We start from the raw sequence: 15430 nt of genomic DNA, 5'->3' as shown, positions 1-15430 counted from the left end.
AAAGAGAGAATGTTTCAAGACATATTCCAGTCTTCACCGCCACTGTTTCTTGTCTATGTGTTTATCTTCTCCGTAAATACAGCATATGCTGTGGCAAAGGACTGATGGTTTCCCCCTAAAAGGCTGGCCACGTGAACAGCAGCCCTTTCGATACTGCTGGGTGGTTCTGTGGTTAGTGCATGCACCCCTTATAGGCGGCGAGGTGAAGCGCGAAAAGTCCTTTAGAAAATGAATGCCGCTCCACTGTCTGGCATCTACACAATCTTTAGCTTATAAAAAAGAACGAGTCGTGGTTAGTTACCAAAAAAAAGTTAGTCGCTGAAATTTCAGTCGATTGTCTATATGGCTTTGTTTTATGAAGAACTAGAGTCTTCAGAGCGTAATAAGATTTTTGTCGGTAGCCGTGCCACGGTTCGACATGTGATCATGCTACACCAATTAAATTAGGTAGCTGCTTTTTGTCAACAAAGTGGCAAGATGGCGACCACCACTGCGGACGACAACTACAGACGAGGAAGATAATATACCAAAGCGTCTTAAAAAACTCTTTAAAAAAAATGGAAGGCAAACGCAAATGCCTATGTTATATGCATATTACTTCAGTCAAGCACGAGAATGTACATTATTTCACCACTGCGATGGAATACATACAGGACAAGCCTACACAAGTGTCTCGGTTTGGAGGGTGAGAACTTCAAACACTGTGTTGATGTGGAGTTTGACAATATTCCTGAGGATGCTGGCTTCCTTCACACGTGCTACCGTAGATTTACGGACAAAATTGCAATCGCAAAGGGGGAAAGGCAAAAAAAAGGAGAAGTTTATCTACCTAAGAGGCAATCGAAAAAGGGATCCTCTGTCAAAGGCTGAAACATTAACAGCAGGTAAACACACAAACACACACACACACACACACACACACACACTGTGGTTGAGTGACTGAAAGGTACAATTATGTGTGAGAGATGTGTCAACAAACTCATTGAGCCATCCTTTTTGTTTCATTAAGGCCAATTGCAGAAAGCTGCCGAGTTAAAGGACAACCAAAGTATTCTTTTGCATATAAAAGACAAAGATTGTTTGGCTCTGGGGGTGCAGTACCACAAAGGCTGATACAATTGGTACACCAGGTTTTTGACGAAGCCAAAAAAAACCAGAGAAAGAACAAGGAGCTACTAACTTTACATTATATAAGTAAACATTTCATCTGCATTCTGTTGTATGCACACAATCACAACACTTATTCATTTCTTTTCTCCTTCATATGTGTTTTAGGAATGAGCCCATGTTTCATGTCAGCTATACGATATTTAAGTAAACATTTCATCTGCATTCTGTTGTTCAATTCAATTTTATTTGTATAGCGCCATAACATTACAATTGCCTCTAGGCGCTTTACAGAGCCCAGAGCCTAAACCCCCTTAGTGCATGCACAACGGCAACAGGGCCAAGGAAAAACTCCCTGTTGGGCAGGAAGAACCCTTAAGCAGAACCACGCCACATAAGGGGGAACCCATCTGCTTGAGGTTGGCCGGGTGGAGACAGGAAGGTGGGACGGGGGGAAAGGGGAGTGGGGAAGGGTTGTGTGGCAGAAGGGGAAAGGAAGCAACAGGGGTTATACACAGCCAGCATTTGGTCACTGGACATAGTATGTATACAGTATTGTATGTACACACAATCACAACACTTATTCATTTCTTTACTTCTCATTCATATGTGTTTAAGGAATGAGCCCATGTTTCATGTCAGCTATACGATATTTAAGTAAACATTTCATCTGCATTCTGTTGTATGTGCACACAATCACAACACTTATTCATTTCTTTACTTCTCATTCATATGTGTTTTATGAATGAGACCATGTTTGATATCAGCTATACAATATTCTGTGAGTGGATCATTCGCCAAAGGCTGCTTGTCAACCAAGAGGTGCTCAGAATGGACCAGCTGAGGAAGGCCTTCATTGAACTGGTGAAAGCAAATGAAGGTAACAGCAATGCATTTTTCCTCAAGTCCTAATATGTGTCATGTGCAAGTCCAGCTTTACACAACTTGTGTGTGACAGGCATGATAAACTGTTTCTAAGTCTGCAGTTTGCACATACATGTACAAGTTGGCAACCAAGAGAACAGCTGATGTGTGTGTGTGTGTGTGTGTGTGTGTGTGTGTGTGTGTGTGTGTGTGTGTGTGTGTGTGTGTGTGTGTGTGTGTGTGTGTGTGTGGTGTGGTTGGTGATCTCGTGTGCCTTTCTTGGGCATCTTTGCTGTTAAATGTGCTATATGGCAGATAGGTTCTGGCCTGTAATGTCTTGTTCCACTCCACCACTCACTTTTCATGATACTCCTGTGACTCTTAAATGTCAATTTTTTGTTGTATTGCAGACAGGATATGATGATGAAGAGGCTGACTCGTGAGTTCCCCCAGCTGGTGTTTCAAATTCCCACCAAGCGCAACATCTGCAAGCTGGTTTTTGCAGAGACCCTGTCAACCAGTATACTCGTGGACATGCTAACTTCTCCATCAGGTGCAGAAACCACACAGTCTAGTGAGTTGAGCCAGGCAGACAGTGAGACTGAAAAAGGGAAAACAAAATGCCTAACAACCCAAAAGGACGCAAGGACGCAAGGACACTATATACAGCAGCGTTCTTCTTGAAAAGACATCTTAGTGACACTCCTGGAATGACGCAAGGACACTATATACAGCAGCGTTCTTCTTGAAAAGACATCTTAGTGACACTCCTGGCATGTCATGCCCATGGCCTCCAACCTCTGAAAATTTGAATGTCACTGACGCACAAACTGTTGTTCCCCCTGCGCTTTACAATCTAGTAAACTGGATTATAGGCGCCTCTGAGGAGCCAACACTGGATCATTTTGCCAACATTGCTGATGACTTACATTTTAAAGTGCTGTTTGCTTGTTTTCACAGGGACTGGCAACAGGACACGTATCATTGACATTACCCAGGTGTCATCAGCTCTTGGAACCAGTGTGTGTTCAGCCTTGATCTGAATTCACACATTCTCTGGGTGTGACTCCACAAGTGCCTTTTATAGGAAAAAGAAAGACATTTTCTGTTGCATGTGAGAAAGATGAGTACCTAAAGGCATATAAAGTTTTGGTACTAACTTTAACTTGGAGCAGTCAACATTTGCATTTCTTTGCCAGTATGTATGCCACTTATATGATCAGCCAGCTGCTGAAAATGTAAATGAAGCTAGGTACAAGGCTTTCTGTATCGCATCATCAGCCTTGCCAGAATTATCCATTCCCCCTACCATTGATGCCCTCCATCAGCACTGCAAAAGGGCAAACTACCAGGCTGCAGTAATGAGGTCCTGTCTCAAACAAAATATAAGTGCTCCATCGCCTGCTGGATATGGTTGGCAAATAGAGGATGGGAACTTGCACGTCACCTGGATGACTAGAAATCCGGCCCCTGACAGTGTTTTGCATGTGATACACTGATGCTGCAAAGGTGCCTTTGCGACAGACAGATGTTCCTGTTTTTCCGCAGGATTGTGTTGCACAGACCTATGTCATTGCTGTAATTGTGCCAACACAAAAGAATCTGAGGAACTGGAAGATAACTGTCCTGACACTGACAGTGGGGACTGAGTGTCCTTAATCTGTTATTTCTTATTCAGTTTTGTACAGTTTTATATATCATGTTTCGTGTTCATAAAGAGTGTTTTTATGGTTCATCAGTGTTGTTTTCATTTTTGGAAGAGTGAATGAATGAATAAATGAATGAACAAACAGATGGTCATTGTTATAAGTACAATTAGTGCCTTTTATTGATACAATGACACAGGTTTATTTGTCACATACATAGAAATACTGCTGTTTTTTCTGTGCGAGCGTGAAGAAAGAAAGATCAAGATAGCAAAAGGAAGTTTAAAGTGCAGTGTGTGTACAGTCCATGTGCAAGTGTGAAAAAAAGTTGTAAGTGATGTTTATAGTCATTGTGTGTGTTCAGGATACGGAATGCTTGAGGAAAGAAGCTCCTCCTCAGTCTCTCTGTTCTGGTCTTGTAGCTCTTTTCTTGTAGGTCTCCTGCAGAACATGGAGATGCTCTGATGATGCGGTGCTGCAGTCACAGGCTGTACAGTTCCCATACCAAGTGATGCTGTCAGGACACACAGCTGATGGGTGCGGATGCTCTGAACTTCCTCAGCTGACATAGGAAGTACAGTCTGCCTTGATTTCTTCGGTGTGCTGGGTGTTCACAGTCCATGTTAAACACCCAGTCAATAAGATGTATTCCCATGTATGTCAAACTTGATCTAAATGACTTAACATAAACATAACATAATCGTATATTTGCCTCATTGTTCTTCTTGGACGCGGCTATGTATACAGCACTAATTAGAATTAATGTAGCCCACTTGTGAGGATGTTCAGGTGTCTTCCTCTATTGGTAACGTTTCAACGTTGAATGTAACTACACGGGAGCCGCCATCTTGTCATTCTATTGACAAAAAGCAGCCCTCTCATTGGTGTAGCATGATCACGTGTTGAACCGTGGCACGGAACCCGACAAAAATGTTATTACACTCTGAAGACTCTAGTTCTTCATAAAACAAAGCCATATAGACAATCGACTGGAATTTCAGCGACGAACTTTTTTTGGTAACTAACTGTCATTCCCTTTTGAGCCATAAGGGGTCCTCAGGACTTGTTTTTGGTATACATTACATTTTCTTACTTCACCTGTGACTGATCTGTATGTTACTATTTTCGCCTGAGCCTCGTGACATGTTGGCCTATACAAGCTACCTGTCTGCCCTCATTCTCTTCTCAGTGTTAAGATGTTAGCGGTGAATTTTGTTTCTTGACTTACCCTGCTCTGTAACTTGTATACATGAGAACATTTTGGGGATATTTAGGGATGTTCTTTTCCCTTTATGCCAGTTCGTCAGTAAAAGCTGTTAAATTGACTATTGCCTCCGACGTTTGGTCTTTACTTTCAAAGATGCAGCTAAATGCAGCACTGTTGATTATTTATTTATAACTTGACAGATACAAAAAATATATCTTATTTTGGGGGTCACCAGTGGTGCATAGTAATTGAGTAATTGTAGTCTGTTACTGTACTTCAAGATCTTTAGAATTCAAATTCAATAATATTAGCAATTGTTACTGTTAACACTACATTAATATATAAATGTTATACCCTTTACTCAATTTAAGTTGACACCGATCTTAACTCATTATATGTTGTGCACCACCCTATTTATTGCTCAATGAAAACTCTACAGACCAAATTTAATGTCACAACAAATGTGGCCTTAATTACTTTCTTACACCAAACTAAGTGATATACAATGACATAAGCTAGCACATGAACACCCATTGGAAGGTTTGGCTGATCAAATAGTCATTGCAGGTGAAGTCATTGGCTAATGTTTATTGGTAAATGTAAACTATTGCACTCATACCAGCATTTCAGAAGGGGGAGAATGCAATGTGTTCACGCTATTATTTTTTCCTCACAATCACTGTTAACAAGATGTCATAATGCTGAACATGTTAAAAGACCAAGTGAAGATCTTAATCTTGGGCCCATATTTTATATGTATTATTTAATCACAGTGAAAATTACAAACCATTATCTTAAGAGTTTGCACTTGTTACAACTTGCCATATGAGGGAGGAAACTCACACATTGGGTAAGTTGTCACATTGGATTATCAAACCAAAAATATACAACTAACTGGACTCAACAAAAAGTATCCAACCGTTTGTTGAATCAATCAGAATCAGTCATTTCAGAATGCCGTATCTCACAGACTGAGCCTCCGTCTCCTTTGGCTGACTGTGAACCAGAAACACTTTTTCTCATCTAATGATGAGTCCTCTGTGATGTCACTCTTCTTTGTTGCCCTCTTTTCTGCCATTTGGACATTTTCGTTCTCCTCAGATGTTTTAATTCTCCCCCTGATTTGTGACAAGTTGTAGCCTGGTTACTGAGACAACCTCCCCAAACTCTCTAATTCTAATCTCTAATCATTGTGACAGAGCGCAGGGCTACTGTCACTTAAAGCGGTGGTTTCCCCGCAGATCTGAGTCACTGTGTCTATAATGCGTTCGGATGGACATTAATATGAACATTGGAATATGTGATACTGTTGTGTGATATATGTGATGATGTGAAGAATATAATGGGCTGGGGTTTATGTGCATTGATCGGTGGCCCAAACTGTTTAATTGGAACGTGGGAAGCAAACGGGGATGCGATTGTGGTAGGGTGTTCCCCACTAATTAGTAGCTCCACCCATACCATTCCCGTTTCTCAACTAGCCTGGGCCTATTTAAACACGCAGGTGTTTGCAGTTACATCGTCTGCAGCCCAGAGTAGTGTTGAAACGTGGTCTGCTGTTTGAGCTCGTGGGAAAAGCTTGCTGGTGTGGCGTGCTTCTAGCTTGTGGTTCTTGGAACTCGTTAAGAGACGTGGAGTTGGATTTTGGATTCATCTCGTTCCATAACCAGCTCTTACTTGGGACCGGTGAGTGCCGTTGGTGAGCGCTATTTAGTATTGTGGATAATAAGCGTGGGGTAATGGTTGCCTGTTCTCTGGTGCAGTGTAGGTGGAGGTGTATGGACTGCTACGGTCTCCTGGCAATCTAAACTAAAATACAGCGTTACAGGTATGTTGCTGCAACGGGTGGGTACATAATCACGTAAAATCTCCGCATGATTTAAAGTCTAACCGTTTTGTTACAGAGGCTTGTTGGCTGCTGCTTTGCTGCGTTTGACTGCTTTCCTGTGCTGTGTTCTCACTTCGCGACGCTGCTTCATTGTGGGCTACTTTTGCTTACACCGCTTGGCTTCACTGCTTGGTGTTCACTGCTTGGCTGCCACTGTCTGTTATACTAAACGGAGCTACCATCTTAACTAAACGTGTGACGTGCTCCAGGCAGGCTGTATGGTGTAGTTGTTGCGTGCCTGGTGTGTATTGTATGCTTGCGGTGTGAAGTGCGTGTGCTATTTTGACCGATATTTCTTGTTATAAGTATATGATTCACTGTACTGGTTTATTTCCCACACTGTCGGAGTAATTTTAGTGTATTTATTGCTGTTGTGTTATCCCAGAGTGCTAAGTGTACTAGGGCCTTGCTGAGTTTTTCTGCCATTAGTATTATAATTTTGATGTTTGGTTTTACACCCACGGATTGTGTTTGGTGATTTTGATTTTGCAGCACTGATATATTTCTATATTTCTTTATTTCTTTATTTCTTTATCATTTGAATTTGGGGTGAATCATATAATTTGCTGTGCTTGCGTGTTTTTGTTTGTTCTTTTGTTAGGTAAAGCTCAGTAGGCCATGACTGCTTAACTCCGGGACGGTCTGCACATCAAAGCCCTCTTATCCGTATCAGTACATGTGTATCTGTTGTCCCTTTGTCTTTTTTTAACCTGTGCTCAAATAAAACTGTGCTTTTGTGGAATCACATCTCTGTCTGTCATTTGGTTGACTGGCCTGTTTATATCTGACTAGTTAAGCCATAGTTGGCTATAGGTGGGGCTGCACCAGTGTGTAGAGCAGGCTGGTGAGAGCGGCCTCAGCACCGTGCAGTCGGCCCACCACATTTGGCGCTGCGAGCAGGGTCAATACAGAGATGTGTTTTTCCTCCACTGCATAGTATAGTAGGGGGTTTGGGCTCCGTTGTATACCATCTCCTTGGTATTTTCTTTTGTGTTGCACTTTGTCCTGAGTGATTCTGTTCTTTTGTGTAGTGGTTGTGTGAGTGAGTGGGTGTTCTGTTCCTAGCAGCAAAGCAGCAGCTGACAAGGACCGAGGGAGACCACAGCCGTAAGACCGGTTCTCCTGAGGTTGAGCGAGGGAGACGTGACCTGATTTGTAAGTGACCACATTCCCTTTTCTCTATTTAGTATGGAAGAGGAAATAGCGGAGCTGCGTAGGCAGGTACAGACGTTGAACACCCAGAATGAGCAATTACAACAACGGGTTAACACCGCTGTGGACTCCCAGGCCACCGGCAGCACAAATGTCCATACTCCTGCCAACCCAGGGGCTACTCCTAGGGTAGCTACAGAGCGTGTAGTTTTCCTTCCGAGAGAAAGGCGCTGTGCTATTTTCAGTGGGGAGGGAGATGAAGATTTCTTTGAATGGATGGAGGATGTTCAGGCCAGTCTGAGGGTCCGTCACCTATCACCTGTAGAGAAGGCTCTGTTTATCCTTGACCACCTAGGTGGTTCTGCAAAGAGGGAACTTCGGTTTAGACCCGAGGAAGAGCGAGAAAACCCGACTAGGGTTTTTGCCATTTTGAAGGAATTGTATGGGGGTTCTCGATCCTATATTTCTCTTCAGGAGATATTTTTCTCCCGTAAACAAGGAGAAGTAGAGTCCTTACAAGACTTTTCACATGCACTCCTGGCACTGATGGAGCAAATAACACAACATGCCCCAGGTGAGATGCCAAACTCTACTGCCCTACTGCGAGACCAGTTTATAGAACAGGTGTATGACCATGGCCTACGGCGGGAACTCAAGCGTTTTGTCCGACTCAGTCCTAGGTCCACTTTCTTAGAAGTTCGGAAAGAGGCTATCCGGTGGGTGGACGAGGGGATGTGCTCAGTTGACCAGAGAGAAAGGAGCAATTCTGTTCCAGCATCTTTTGCCCGTCAATATCAGGTACATGGGCGTAGTGCATTATCCCCCACACCGATAGCTAAAAACTCAGAACTGGCTGAATTAAAAGAAATGCTTAAGGCCCAACAGGCACAGCTTAATCAACTCACCCAGGGTTTACAGCATGTGCAGTCCCACCCGGCACTTGGTCGCCCCTGGCCTAACAACCCAATTATCTGTAGGCGTTGCCACCAACCAGGCCATATGGCCCGGGATTGTACAAGACCTTACAACCGGTCCGTGGAACAAGTAACCACATTACCTGGACAGTCACAGGATCAGCGTAGGCAGGCGGAAAACTTCTCCCCCCTGAGGTGAGGAGCTACACTTCAGGAGGGGTAGTGCTTGGCTCACAGGCCTCAGAAAATAGTGGTGACCAGGCCATTTCCAACTTATTAGGAAATTGCCCTTCTGTCTCTGTCACTATGGGTGGGGTGGAGATTCCATGTTTGTTAGACACTGGGTCTATGGTCACTACTCTTTCTGAGAGTTTCTTTAGACAGCGCTTTGAGCCATGGGGCAAGGAGAAGTTGCATAGTTGTGGGTGGTTACAACTCCGTGCTGCCAATGGACTAGAAATTCCATACGTGGGATACCTAGAGTTAGATTTTGTCGTACTAGGGAAACCAATTTGTAACAAAGGGGTTTTGATCGTAAAAGACCTGCCTAATACATCATCTGACGGTAGACTACCTGGCTTGTTGGGAATGAATGTCATCCAGGAATGTTATCAGGAACTTTTTAACCAGCATGGCACTCAATTATTTGATCTGCAAAGTGTGCGGGCAACCCCAGCATGGCAGTGTGCTCTACAATATTGCCAACAGGTACGGAGTGAGGCCCCAGGGGCTGGGGAAAGACAGGCAAAGGTTGCAGGTAGGACAGCGGTGCGGGTACCCGCTGATTCCTTGCGGTTTGTAGCCGTAACCTGTTCTTTATCAGTTGGGGCAAACTCAATGATGTTGTTCGAGCCTTTAAGGAAACAGAATTTATTGCCAGCAGGCCTACTGCCCTCAGTGTCACTAGTCCCAGTTACCAGGGGTGTTGCCTATGTACCCATAGTCAATGTGGGGGAGCAAGATGCTCTAATACAACCCCATGTTGCAGTTGGGACGTTATGCCCAGTTCAGGCAGTGGAAATGCCGGATGGGGTTGTTACGGTGTCTGCTGTAGAACAGGTCGTAGCTCAAGCAATAAATCCCTCCCAGGGTGTGGGAATTGACCGAGTAGGGGAGATGATTGATGACACAGACTTGTCCAGGCTTTCACACACTGAGCAGGCCCAGGTGAGGGAGCTGTTATATAAGCATAAGTCTGTGTTTGCAGCTGAAGAGGGTGATTTGGGCTGTACAGGGCTCATCACTCATGAGATCCCCGTATTGGACAGTGCACCCATTCGCCAGCGTTATCGCCGCATACCTCCGGCAGATTACGAGGCTGTCAAACAACATATCCACCAGCTGATGCAAAGTCAGGTAATACGAGAGAGCAGTAGCCCTTATGCCTCTCCTATAGTGATCGTTAGGAAGAAGGATGGCCAGATCCGTTTGTGCGTTGATTACCGCCAACTAAATAGTAAGACCAGGAAGGACGCTTTTCCTCTGCCCCGCATTGAGGAAACACTGGATGCTCTCTGTGGGGCCAAGTGGTTCTCCACACTGGACCTAGCAAGTGGGTACAACCAGGTTCCAGTAGCAGAGGGGGATAAGAGCAAGACTGCCTTTTGCACGCCTTTTGGGTTGTTTGAATTCAACCGCATGCCCTTTGGTTTATGCAATGCCCCAAGCACATTTCAACGTCTCATGGAGCGTATGTTTGGTGACCAGCGGTTTCAAACATTGCTGCTCTATCTGGACGATATAATTATCTTTTCGTCCACTGTTGAGCAACAGTTAGAGAGGCTAGAAATGGTGCTCACCCGACTAAAACAAGAAGGCCTTAAGGCTAAATTGGAAAAATGTTGTTTTTTTCAACAGCAGGTGACCTACTTGGGGCATGTTGTCTCTAAAGATGGTGTGTCTACCGACCCAGCCAAGATCAGTGCAGTATCTGAGTGGAGGCGTCCTACTAATGTCACCGAGCTGCGGTCCTTTTTAGGATTTGCAAGTTATTATAGGCGATTTGTGGAAGGCTTTGCTAAGCTTGCTGCCCCATTACATCGCCTTGTTGCTGAGGTGTCTGGGACCAGGAAAAAGAGGGGTTCTAGGGAGCCACTCGAACGTAGTTGGGGTGAGGAATGTGATCAGAATTTTCACCTTTTGAAAGAAAAGCTGGTGACTGCACCCGTGTTAGCTTATGCTGATTTTTCCAGGCCCTTTGTGCTCGAAATCGATGCGAGCCACTTGGGGTTGGGGGCAGTACTCAGCCAGGAAGATGATGGGAAACGTAGGCCAGTGGCATACGCTAGTCGAGGCCTTAGGCCCACAGAGAAAAACATGGAGAACTACAGCTCCATGAAACTAGAGCTGTTGGGGCTAAAATGGGCACTAACCGACAAATTTCGAGATTACCTGTTGGGGCAAAAGTGCATCGTATACACTGATAACAACCCACTGAGCTATCTCAACTCTGCCAAACTTGGTGCTTTGGAGCAACGTTGGGCTTCACAATTAGCAGCATTTGATTTTGAGATCCGCTACCGTCCAGGCCGCGTTAATGGCAATGCTGATTCGCTCTCAAGGCAATACACCATAGTCCCTGGCTTAGAGCGAGATGATGGGATGGCTTTGCCAGCTGCACTTGTGGAGCAATTAGAAGGCTTAAGACCATTTGAGGCCACACAGCACACAGTCGCAGTGTTCCCGTCCACCACCAAGGTAGACCTCTGGCAGCTGCAGGGACAAGACCCAGTTATTGGTAAAGTTTTCCAGTTCTTTTCACAACAGCGTTACCCTACCAAAATGGAACGCCAGGCAATGCCTAAAGCATGCTTGGAATTACTCCGTCAGTGGGGTAGACTGTCCCTGGAAGATGGTGTGCTTTATCGACACATTAAGTTGCCAGGGGGTGGGGAGGAAGTAGATCAGCTGGTACTACCAGAGGCCTTGCAAGGGGTGGTCTTTCAGCAGTTGCACAATGAACATGGTCATCCAGGCAGAGATCGTACCTACGAACTTATTCGTAGGAGATGCTTTTGGCCAGGCATGAGCATTGACATTGAGCGACGCTGCCAAAATTGTACCCAGTGTGCAGCTGCGAAGTCCTCTCGGCCTTCTGCTCGTGCCCCTATGGCACATCTACTGGCTTCAAGCCCAAACCAAATCCTAGCCATTGATTTCACCATTCTAGAGCAGTCTAGCGATGGTCGGGAGAATATTCTGGTAATGACTGACGTTTTCTCAAAATATACCCAGGCTGTGCCCACTCGTGATCAAAAGGCTACCACTGTTGCCAACATCTTGGTTCACGAGTGGTTTTATAGGTTTGGGGTACCAGCCCGTATTCATTCCGATCAGGGAAGGAATTTTGAGAGTGCACTAATATCTCAGCTTTGCCAGATCTATGGGGTGCAGAAGACTCGCACAACGCCGTACCACCCACAGGGGAATGGGCAGTGTGAACGGTTTAACCGGACACTTCATGACCTCCTCCGGACGTTGCCCTCCGAACAAAAGAGATCCTGGACGCGGCACCTTGCGCAGGTAGTCTTTGCATATAACACCACTTGTCACACTGTTACCGGGGAATCCCCCCATTTTTTGATGTTTGGGCAGGCTCCAAGGCTCCCAGTTGACTTCCTGTTGTCACGGGTGGATGAGCCCATTGGGGGTCAGGTTGTGGATTGGGTTGCAGGACACCAACAGGTTTTGAGGGATACATACACCAGGGTGAGAGCTAGGCTGGCCAGGGCTGCTGAACTTCGTAAGGCAAAACATGATCAGTCTGTTAGGGACGAAGGGCTGAAGGAGGGCAGCATGGTATACTTGCGTGACAACACAGTTCGTGGTCGCCATAAAATTCAAAATCATTGGCTACCCACTGTGTACCAGGTTGTCAAGACGCCTAGAGGTGATGGTGGGGTATACACCATAACTAACCCACTAACACCCACCTTGGTGAAGCATGTACACCGTTCACAGTTGAAACTGGCCCCAAACCCAATTTCACAACAAGCTATGCCAGACCAAGGACTGGGTGAGCTGGGTCTCGAAAGGGAGTCTGAGGATATCTCGGTGCTCATTATAACGGACCCAGGATTAGCCCCTGTCAGTGCAGAACATTTTACTGAAATGGACTCGCATCCTGACTCATCTCAACCGTCTGCACACCCTATAGGTATGTTTGACAATAGCCCTCCTGAGGGAGAATCTTCCTCTGCCATGGGGTCTGGTAGTCCCATAGTCACCTCCAGAGGAACTACAGAAAGGCCTATTAACACGGGCATAGTGGGCGCGGTACCTATCGCAGGTCCGTTGCTCAATCAGGCTGTAGTTTCTAGACGGACCACCAGAGCTAGTGCAGGACAGCATTCCAATCCACATCATCTGCCAAGAACTATACCTATTCGTACTATTAGTTCGTCCCCAGGATCGGAGGCTTTGCGACCCTCCTGTCCTGGCCCGACCATCGATGGCCAGTTTAGACCATGGCTTTAGGGCGAATCATCGGGACGATGATTGAAAACCTGGGGGTAGATTGTGGTAGGGTGTTCCCCACTAATTAGTAGCTCCACCCATACCATTCCCGTTTCTCAACTAGCCTGGGCCTATTTAAACACGCAGGTGTTTGCAGTTACATCGTCTGCAGCCCAGAGTAGTGTTGAAACGTGGTCTGCTGTTTGAGCTCGTGGGAAAAGCTTGCTGGTGTGGCGTGCTTCTAGCTTGTGGTTCTTGGAACTCGTTAAGAGACGTGGAGTTGGATTTTGGATTCATCTCGTTCCATAACCAGCTCTTACTTGGGACCGGTGAGTGCCGTTGGTGAGCGCTATTTAGTATTGTGGATAATAAGCGTGGGGTAATGGTTGCCTGTTCTCTGGTGCAGTGTAGGTGGAGGTGTATGGACTGCTACGGTCTCCTGGCAATCTAAACTAAAATACAGCGTTACAGGTATGTTGCTGCAACGGGTGGGTACATAATCACGTAAAATCTCCGCATGATTTAAAGTCTAACCGTTTTGTTACAGAGGCTTGTTGGCTGCTGCTTTGCTGCGTTTGACTGCTTTCCTGTGCTGTGTTCTCACTTCGCGACGCTGCTTCATTGTGGGCTACTTTTGCTTACACCGCTTGGCTTCACTGCTTGGTGTTCACTGCTTGGCTGCCACTGTCTGTTATACTAAACGGAGCTACCATCTTAACTAAACGTGTGACGTGCTCCAGGCAGGCTGTATGGTGTAGTTGTTGCGTGCCTGGTGTGTATTGTATGCTTGCGGTGTGAAGTGCGTGTGCTATTTTGACCGATATTTCTTGTTATAAGTATATGATTCACTGTACTGGTTTATTTCCCACACTGTCGGAGTAATTTTAGTGTATTTATTGCTGTTGTGTTATCCCAGAGTGCTAAGTGTACTAGGGCCTTGCTGAGTTTTTCTGCCATTAGTATTATAATTTTGATGTTTGGTTTTACACCCACGGATTGTGTTTGGTGATTTTGATTTTGCAGCACTGATATATTTCTATATTTCTTTATTTCTTTATTTCTTTATCATTTGAATTTGGGGTGAATCATATAATTTGCTGTGCTTGCGTGTTTTTGTTTGTTCTTTTGTTAGGTAAAGCTCAGTAGGCCATGACTGCTTAACTCCGGGACGGTCTGCACATCAAAGCCCTCTTATCCGTATCAGTACATGTGTATCTGTTGTCCCTTTGTCTTTTTTTAACCTGTGCTCAAATAAAACTGTGCTTTTGTGGAATCACATCTCTGTCTGTCATTTGGTTGACTGGCCTGTTTATATCTGACTAGTTAAGCCATAGTTGGCTATAGGTGGGGCTGCACCAGTGTGTAGAGCAGGCTGGTGAGAGCGGCCTCAGCACCGTGCAGTCGGCCCACCACACAGGGCTGATGATAAGGATTAGCCTACCTGTGATTATTTCGTGTTTTGCGAGAGACGTGCTCATCGGGGCAGGGGGGGTTCATAGTTATCAAACGTGCTTTTTTATTAAGTGTTTCATTGTAGAATTATTAATAGAACCTGCATGTACGTATGTGATGTTTCATGTCAGTTTGCGTGGAAGATAAGAATATGCGAAACTGTTAATTGTTTAATGCGTGTCAGTAGGTGCGTTTCCATCCCATGTCTTAATGCGCATTATCTCTATGCGAATACTTAATCCTGGTTGGAAACGCGTGCGTTTCGCATTAACTTCCCCAATGCGCATAGAAATTCGATTCGCCAGAGGGAGGTGGATTAACTAGTTATTCGAATGTAGTTAACGCGCTTAACGTAGATGGAAACAGTTTATTCGAGCGATTCGCGTCTTTTGTGTAGGCTATTTGTTTATCTTCGGAGTTGGACTGTAGACTACGTCCTGTTGCAGTGAGAGACAACCGTGCTGCTGTCTGCCCCGAATGTGATGTTCCTCTACTGCTTCTCAAACTGCCAGCTAATACACCACACCTCATGCAGCATATGCACCTGCTGTTATATACTATAGTATAGGCTATCTATGTTTGCGGTTTGTTGTTTCCCCTGAACATCATCATCAATACCTAGTTTATTGTAGGCTAACTGATTAACTTGATTTACGTGCAAACTACGTGGACATGTTATCTCCCCACACGTAGCCTACTTTTTTGTTGTTTTGTGATCATTGATTCTATCTAACACCTGGGGACC

Source organism: Sprattus sprattus (assembly GCF_963457725.1).
Source record: "Sprattus sprattus genome assembly, chromosome: 6".
NCBI classification, from domain to species: Eukaryota; Metazoa; Chordata; class Actinopteri; order Clupeiformes; family Clupeidae; genus Sprattus; species Sprattus sprattus.
Note: the sequence above shows the minus strand (reverse complement) of the source record.